The sequence below is a fragment of the Parasteatoda tepidariorum genome, chromosome 6 (assembly GCF_043381705.1).
Source record: "Parasteatoda tepidariorum isolate YZ-2023 chromosome 6, CAS_Ptep_4.0, whole genome shotgun sequence".
In the NCBI taxonomy this organism is placed as follows: Eukaryota; Metazoa; Arthropoda; class Arachnida; order Araneae; family Theridiidae; genus Parasteatoda; species Parasteatoda tepidariorum.
Genome location: NC_092209.1, coordinates 92,333,605 through 92,340,118, shown reverse-complemented (window position 1 = coordinate 92,340,118; position 6,514 = coordinate 92,333,605). Strand labels below are relative to the sequence as shown.

The window sequence follows — 6,514 nt, the reverse complement described above, 5'->3', positions numbered from 1 at the left end:
CGATCAATTTTCTTTGAAATTATCAGAACAAATAGTTCTTCGGAACCATCAATTCATTGTTTTATAAAACTTAGTAACTTCTTATACAAAATTATAAGAAGAAAGGGCATATTTCTGGATTCTGCATTTCGCACACAAAATTATGATGAACAAATGAGTTAAAATACACGCAAGAATAGAGAACATGATTAAAAAAACATTGCTAAATTATAATATATTACTTGTCTAAGAAAACATGACATAACATGATGCTATTATTGCATAATTTATTTGATTTGTAAGCCCCTTAGGGTTTATTAAAATACAACAACGACCATGAATTACATTTATCCAATATTTCAAAATGAATATGACTTTATAGACATATTTAGAAAAAAAATAGGGCGTGGAGTCCCTCCGCGCGGAAGAAGTTAAACTTCGCAACCTGCGACGTTAATTGTAGAAGAATCAGCAGTCGTAGAAAGATCACTAGTTCTATTCAACAACTCTTTTTCCTGCTCCTTCGCTTCCGTGCTCTGTAATCTTGGTAATATTGTGCATTTTTGCCCTCGTGGACCTCTTGAACCAGCCTCATCGTCTCGCCCTGGAAAATGTATTTGCATTAATAATGTATGTGAATGCGTCATAATGTAATTTCAGTAGACAATCAATTGATATTCACAAGAGACGTACCTTGACATAACTTTAAATCCGTCGCATTGTCCGTGGGATTGTTTTCACTCATTTTTTACAATTGTTATCCACTAAATTTGAAAATAAAAAATACTACCCTATTAAATTATATGTGTATCAAAACAAACTAAATAAATATTTATAGAAAAACAATACTTTTATGACTTTTATTATTTTTATGCTAGTGAGAACCAAGACAATATGGAAATGAATGAGGGAAAACTGGATCCTACCCCGTGATTTCTCGGCCAATAAAAATGTAGCGTTAAACGTTTAACGCAACCTTGTTGGAAGTCGCATAAGAAGTATAACTTCAATAAATATTTCAGTCAACAAAAAAAAAAAATCTGTATTAAGTATGTTAAAAAATAAGACAAAAAAAAGTCACATTTTATATTAAGATTTCGATTATAGACTGTTCCTTTTACAAAAAAGAAAAATATTCAAAGATAAAGTTTAGAATATTCAGCTCAAAATTTGGCAAAAAAAGAAAAGAAAAAAAAAATTTAGTAGGTATATCAGTTGAAAGCCAAAATATCTCATCTAATTATTCTATTATTCCCTGCTTCTCTATAGAATATAAACTATACAGAATATAATATACAGATAGCTGGAATAGAAAGAATATTTCCAGATTCGTTCAGTTCAACCAATTAGGGTGAAATCGATTAGGGACTGAATACTTTCTGTTACGTTTAAATATTTCAGTGATAAGAAATAATAATAAGACTTTTGATATTTCAGTTTCATAAAATTGCTATGACACTTGAGATTAAATTTAAATTTTACATTTGAACGAATACTTTTTAATTTAATAATTATTAGTTTTAGTTTAAATTTGCTATTATTTTATGCGTTATAATTTTATTTCATAAAAGTTTTGTTAATTACAGGAGAAAGATTATATTATAGAGTGAATATATCATTATTATTTATATATTCCCGAATGCATATATTGTGAATATTGGTTGTTCATGAGAGGCTGATTCATTATATGATACATTATATATACATTAGATTTCATAATGATTCATTAAATTAAATGAATACATCTGCATGTTCATTAGGAATTATGTACTAGGAATGTTTAGATAACAAATGTTTAAATTTTATTATTTTAATTCTTTTCAAAAGTAAAATTTATAATAAAGATAAAAGTTGATAATACTTGTGTGGTGTAACGCATGAAGAATTTATGCATTGAAAAATACAGACGAACACCATATGCAACATAAAGATAAGAGCATTCCATTTCAGGAATGTTAACAATAATTACTTATTTATAATTTTAAACTTATCCCCTAACTTATTATGCTTTACATTTTACAAAGAATCATTTCAGTAACTTCATCATTATACAATTTATTATACATTTGGAAAGGCAAAAAAAAAAAAAAAAGATGATTGCAATAACTATTCTTATTACCATTTCTTTTATTATTGCCATTACTTTGGTAATAACAGGTAATATTTTTATTTAAGTAAATAAGAGTAAAAAAAAGTGGCGTATTCCTTCACTGACTTTTGAAAAGTATCACTCTGCGTTGCCCCTTGTTTTAAGAACTATCATACAAAGACTCATATTTATCTTATTTCTTTTGTCCGAAATAACTCGGTATAGTAAACTGATTTTAAATTAAATGCTTCTTACACACGAAAAAAAAATTCGAATTTCAACTTAAAATTTGTGCATTGTGTTTTAGTTCCTTGCATTTAATAATAAAATTTAAAAAATGCTGATTTTTTGAATTTTTTTTCCTTCAAAACAATTGGTTAGGAAGGAGGTGAATACAGCTCGGAATTTTCAATTTTTGAAAAAGTGTCCACTCTTAAAAAAGCTACTACGGTCCACTGTTCGATTTAAAAAAAATCGCATTTTATTCCATAGTCAGAATGCCCCCTGGGATGTCCACGCGCTCTTTAGATTCGGTAATGGATAAATGAAAACGGACTTTAATATGAATGAGTAAAAATTGCTAATTTTAATCATATTTTAAATAACATATGATTAGTCGAAATTCCTTTGATTAAGAATATGTGTAAAATCTTTTATCAGAATAATAAGTCTCCAAGGGCATCAGAAATCGAAACAAAGTGAACTTTATCTCTTCCCATGAGACTGAGTTAATCAAGAACGATCCTTTCTTTTTTTCAATTATTCAGTTATTTTTAACTCTTGTTCGGATAAGACACTACAATCAAGACCTGATAATTAAATTGCCCTTTCGATAAACTTGTTTTGAAAAATCTCTTCTTCTTGGGGGCAAAAGCGAAACAAGTGGTACTTTTTGGAATGGATTCATTGGCTATATTTTTATTGTTTCAAAACAGATCGGGTGGAACATTTATTTTACATTGTTTGAAGGTTCGGAGCGTAGTTTTATTGTATTCAGTGGCGTAGTTTATATATATATATANTTATCGGATAAGATTTTAAAACAATTACTGTGGATATATATATATATATATATATTAATTCTTAGGAAACATGACAATTCAGACCAAAAAATTTCTTCATATTTAAAGTTTTCAAAATCATCCAATTTTTTTTGTGTATTTATTTAGTTACATCTATTAATATCTTACAAACGGCAGTGTAGTTTATTGACATTTGCCCAAGAAAAAAAATAGAAACTCACCAAATTTTGAATGCCAGGAAAATGACATATTAGCCTTGAAGTTAAGAAAACAGTCATTTTAAGTTAATAGTAAGCAACTCAACTTCAGAAACTCAAGAAAGACAAAGTTGAGAAATTAATTTAAATTTTTTATCTAAATAAATTCCAAAAATAATTATAGTGAACAATTTTAACAAATTAGTTAAGTATAATGAAAGCGAGAGAATAGCACACACAATGAGACAGTTTTTAATATTACTGCACTTTAATGTTTCAAAAACTTCTCCTACAGTGAAAATGGTAAGAATTTTACCAATAACTATGACTTTTGCTTTCCGCTGAAAACATCAGGATTTCTTGAAATAACTAAGGTAAATGTAAATAGTTTATGTTATTGATGATTTCAAGAGGACAGAAAAATGACAATATAATCTTTTCTTTTCCTTCTTTCGCCTGTCTAATTCACAATGAGACGGAGTAGCGAAAGAGTAATAAAAAATCAAGTTGTTGTAATGGATTGATATTGTTTTTATATCGTTTAGGGTTAACTAACCAGTGAGGGAACACTTAATCTTCGCTTGCCTTTTAAAAAATCTTATTAATTTCAAAATTCGTAATTTTAGTTAAATGACAGTGTCAACATATTTGCTACAAATTGCAAATTATGTAAAAAAAAATTCAGAGAACTTAAATAATATTGTTTTAAAGTTTTGGAGGTTCAAATAACAAGTAGTAAGAAGACCAAGTGAAGGAACAGCTCTTACCAGTGAAGGAACACCCAGTAAAGGAACACTTAATTTTGGTTATTTTTTAATGTCCTTTATGAATTTATAAGCTATACAAATATTTAAAAACAAGCCTATTCTTGAAATTACAACATACAAACACTTGGAAAATGTTAACTTTTTTTTTTTGTAATCATGAATTGAAAATTAAAGTGTCAACATATTAACACATACTGTTCATTCACTGGGAAATCTATGCCCAGTAAAGGTACATGCCTGTTCCCTCACTGGTTAGAAGTTGTTTTTCGTATTTTTAACATACTTTTGATGTGGAACATCACTAAAGGTACAAGAAAATTAAAATTTATCTTTTATTTTCATTAACTTAAAAAAAAATCCGAAAAGGAACACTTGTTCCTTCACTGGTTTTTCATAGTTTGGTGATCCAGTGAATAAACACGTCCTTATCTCAGTACTTTATTATGCTATGATGCTTTAAAAAAAATTAACGCAACTTCACTAACTATACCTATTAACAAGCAATTAATTCCACTTCAAACATATAAATACAAACACTCGCCTTATAATTTTTTCAAAGAAACAAGGTGTTGCAGAGATAATAACAAATTCAAAAAATTTTCCAGTGAAATATATTTGACCAGGTAATCCAAAACATTGCTAGATGACTTCCTATTGTTTGGCAATAAGCCAATCAATCTAAAGAAAAACTTTCAAATTCTTATTTTTAATCAATATATATGAAATGTTCCATCACCGGGTAGTGTTCCTTCACTGGTTGGTTTACCCTATATAGATTGCGTAGTAAATGGAGACTGGTGCACATTAAATCTGTTGGGTCACAAAGTGCTCATAACAAATCAATACCTCTGGGGGTACTGAATTGGAGAATGATCGTTCTCTGGTTCAGGTCAAAATTACGATTTGTGGAAGAATGAATGGGTCCGTCCTATAAATGAGCAGTGACGGGTGTGTGGCTGAAGTCGTATTCTTGGTCATAGATGGCGCCACCGAAAAACAAGAATCACACCCTCTGCCTTGAATTCGCTTGGTTTCACCAATCAGGGTTGCTGGTATGGGCAAGTAGCATTAGAAACAAGTCCTTTCTAAGGCAGTGGGAAGTATATGTACCACCCCTTTAATTTCGATATGCCATTTGTTATTAACTTCAGCTGGGAAGAAGTAAGTTAGAATAAAATAGGTGATAATTCTGTTTTAAGGGAATGTAAAAAATATATATATAATTCTTTTTTCAGTTTGGAGTATTTATGAAATTTATTTTATTAACATCTTCCCTGGATATCCCGGTAACTCATACATAATAACATACATAATACAATAACATATTAACTCGGGTATGTATAGATTGCAAATATTTATTTAATATATCGTAGACTAAGTTTATATTCAGTGGATTTTTTAATACACTTCCTATTTGTATTTATTTTTAACGTATTGCATTACAATGTTAACCAATTAATACAAGAACGTAAACAAGAGTAAACCGGTTTCAGTCAGGCAGAAACAATAAAGCTGCATTGTATTACATGATAATTAATATCTTACATAAAATCTTTCGCTCGTCTAATAATTTGGACTGTAAACACACCGGTGGACAAAATTAAGAGATGGAAGACATTTTCCCAAACATCTCAAAAAATACTGAATATAAATAAATGAAATTTGGTATAGCTTATTCCATCATAATAAAGTATGCAAAACAAAAATGAAAGTGCCATTCACTGGCAAGACCTATTGCCAATAAATCCAATGTAGTCTGAACTTAAGGATAAAAGATGACAATAAAAGTGAGGCTTGTACAGCGTGTGTTGCCTCTAGTGTGGTGTATGGTCACTCCTGAGAGATAGACAGCATGCACAACGAGTATGCTTACTGTTAATAAGGGAGTTAAGGAAGACGTGTGGAAGATCCTCCCATTTTTCAACCAGAGCAATTTTTAACTCGAGGTTGGAACATCGCAATAGCCCTCCCAAGAGCTTCCCAAGCATGTTCAATAAGATTCAGGTCAGGGGATTTGGCTGGCCAATCCATTCGTTGAATATCCTCGCTTTCCAGATACTCAACCATGAGAGCCCTATAGGGTCGCGCATTGTCGTTCATAAAAATGAACTCAGGGCCAACAGCGCCCATGAAAAGACGCACATAGGGCTCTAGGATCTCCTGCCTGTACCTCTGAGCATTCACGGAACCATTGTCAAGCACATGGAGCGGTGTGCGGGTATCTTGCATGTGCGAATGAATGTGCGAAAATGCTTTCCATCTCTTAATTTTGTTCACCAATCTAATATTTTAAATGAATATTTGAAGCAACTGTCAGTTTGCATTTTCGAAACTGAATTCACTTTTGAAAATTGCTTAACGTTGCCGTTTCGCAACGTTATGAAATTTTCCCATGGAATTTGTAACTTTTTCAAACACGCGAATTAAAAAAAGAATACTTTTTTTTGCTTTATACTGAAC

The 6,514-nt window shown here is 30.3% G+C and overlaps 1 long non-coding RNA gene across 3 annotated transcripts in view; it reads right to left on the bottom strand.

The window, feature by feature from the left end:
- Positions 1-249: 249 nt before the first annotated feature.
- LOC139425943 (uncharacterized) overlaps positions 250-6,514 on the bottom strand; it is a 30,396-nt gene continuing 24,131 nt past the window's right edge. For 2 of the 3 annotated variants that reach the window (XR_011637099.1, XR_011637097.1), the window contains exons 2-3: positions 3,312-3,345; positions 250-583 (exon numbers count right to left, since the gene is read on the bottom strand). This is a non-coding gene — a long non-coding RNA (uncharacterized lncRNA). The remainder of the gene's footprint in view (positions 584-3,311; positions 3,346-6,514) is intronic. The other variant, XR_011637098.1, reaches the window with a different exon arrangement.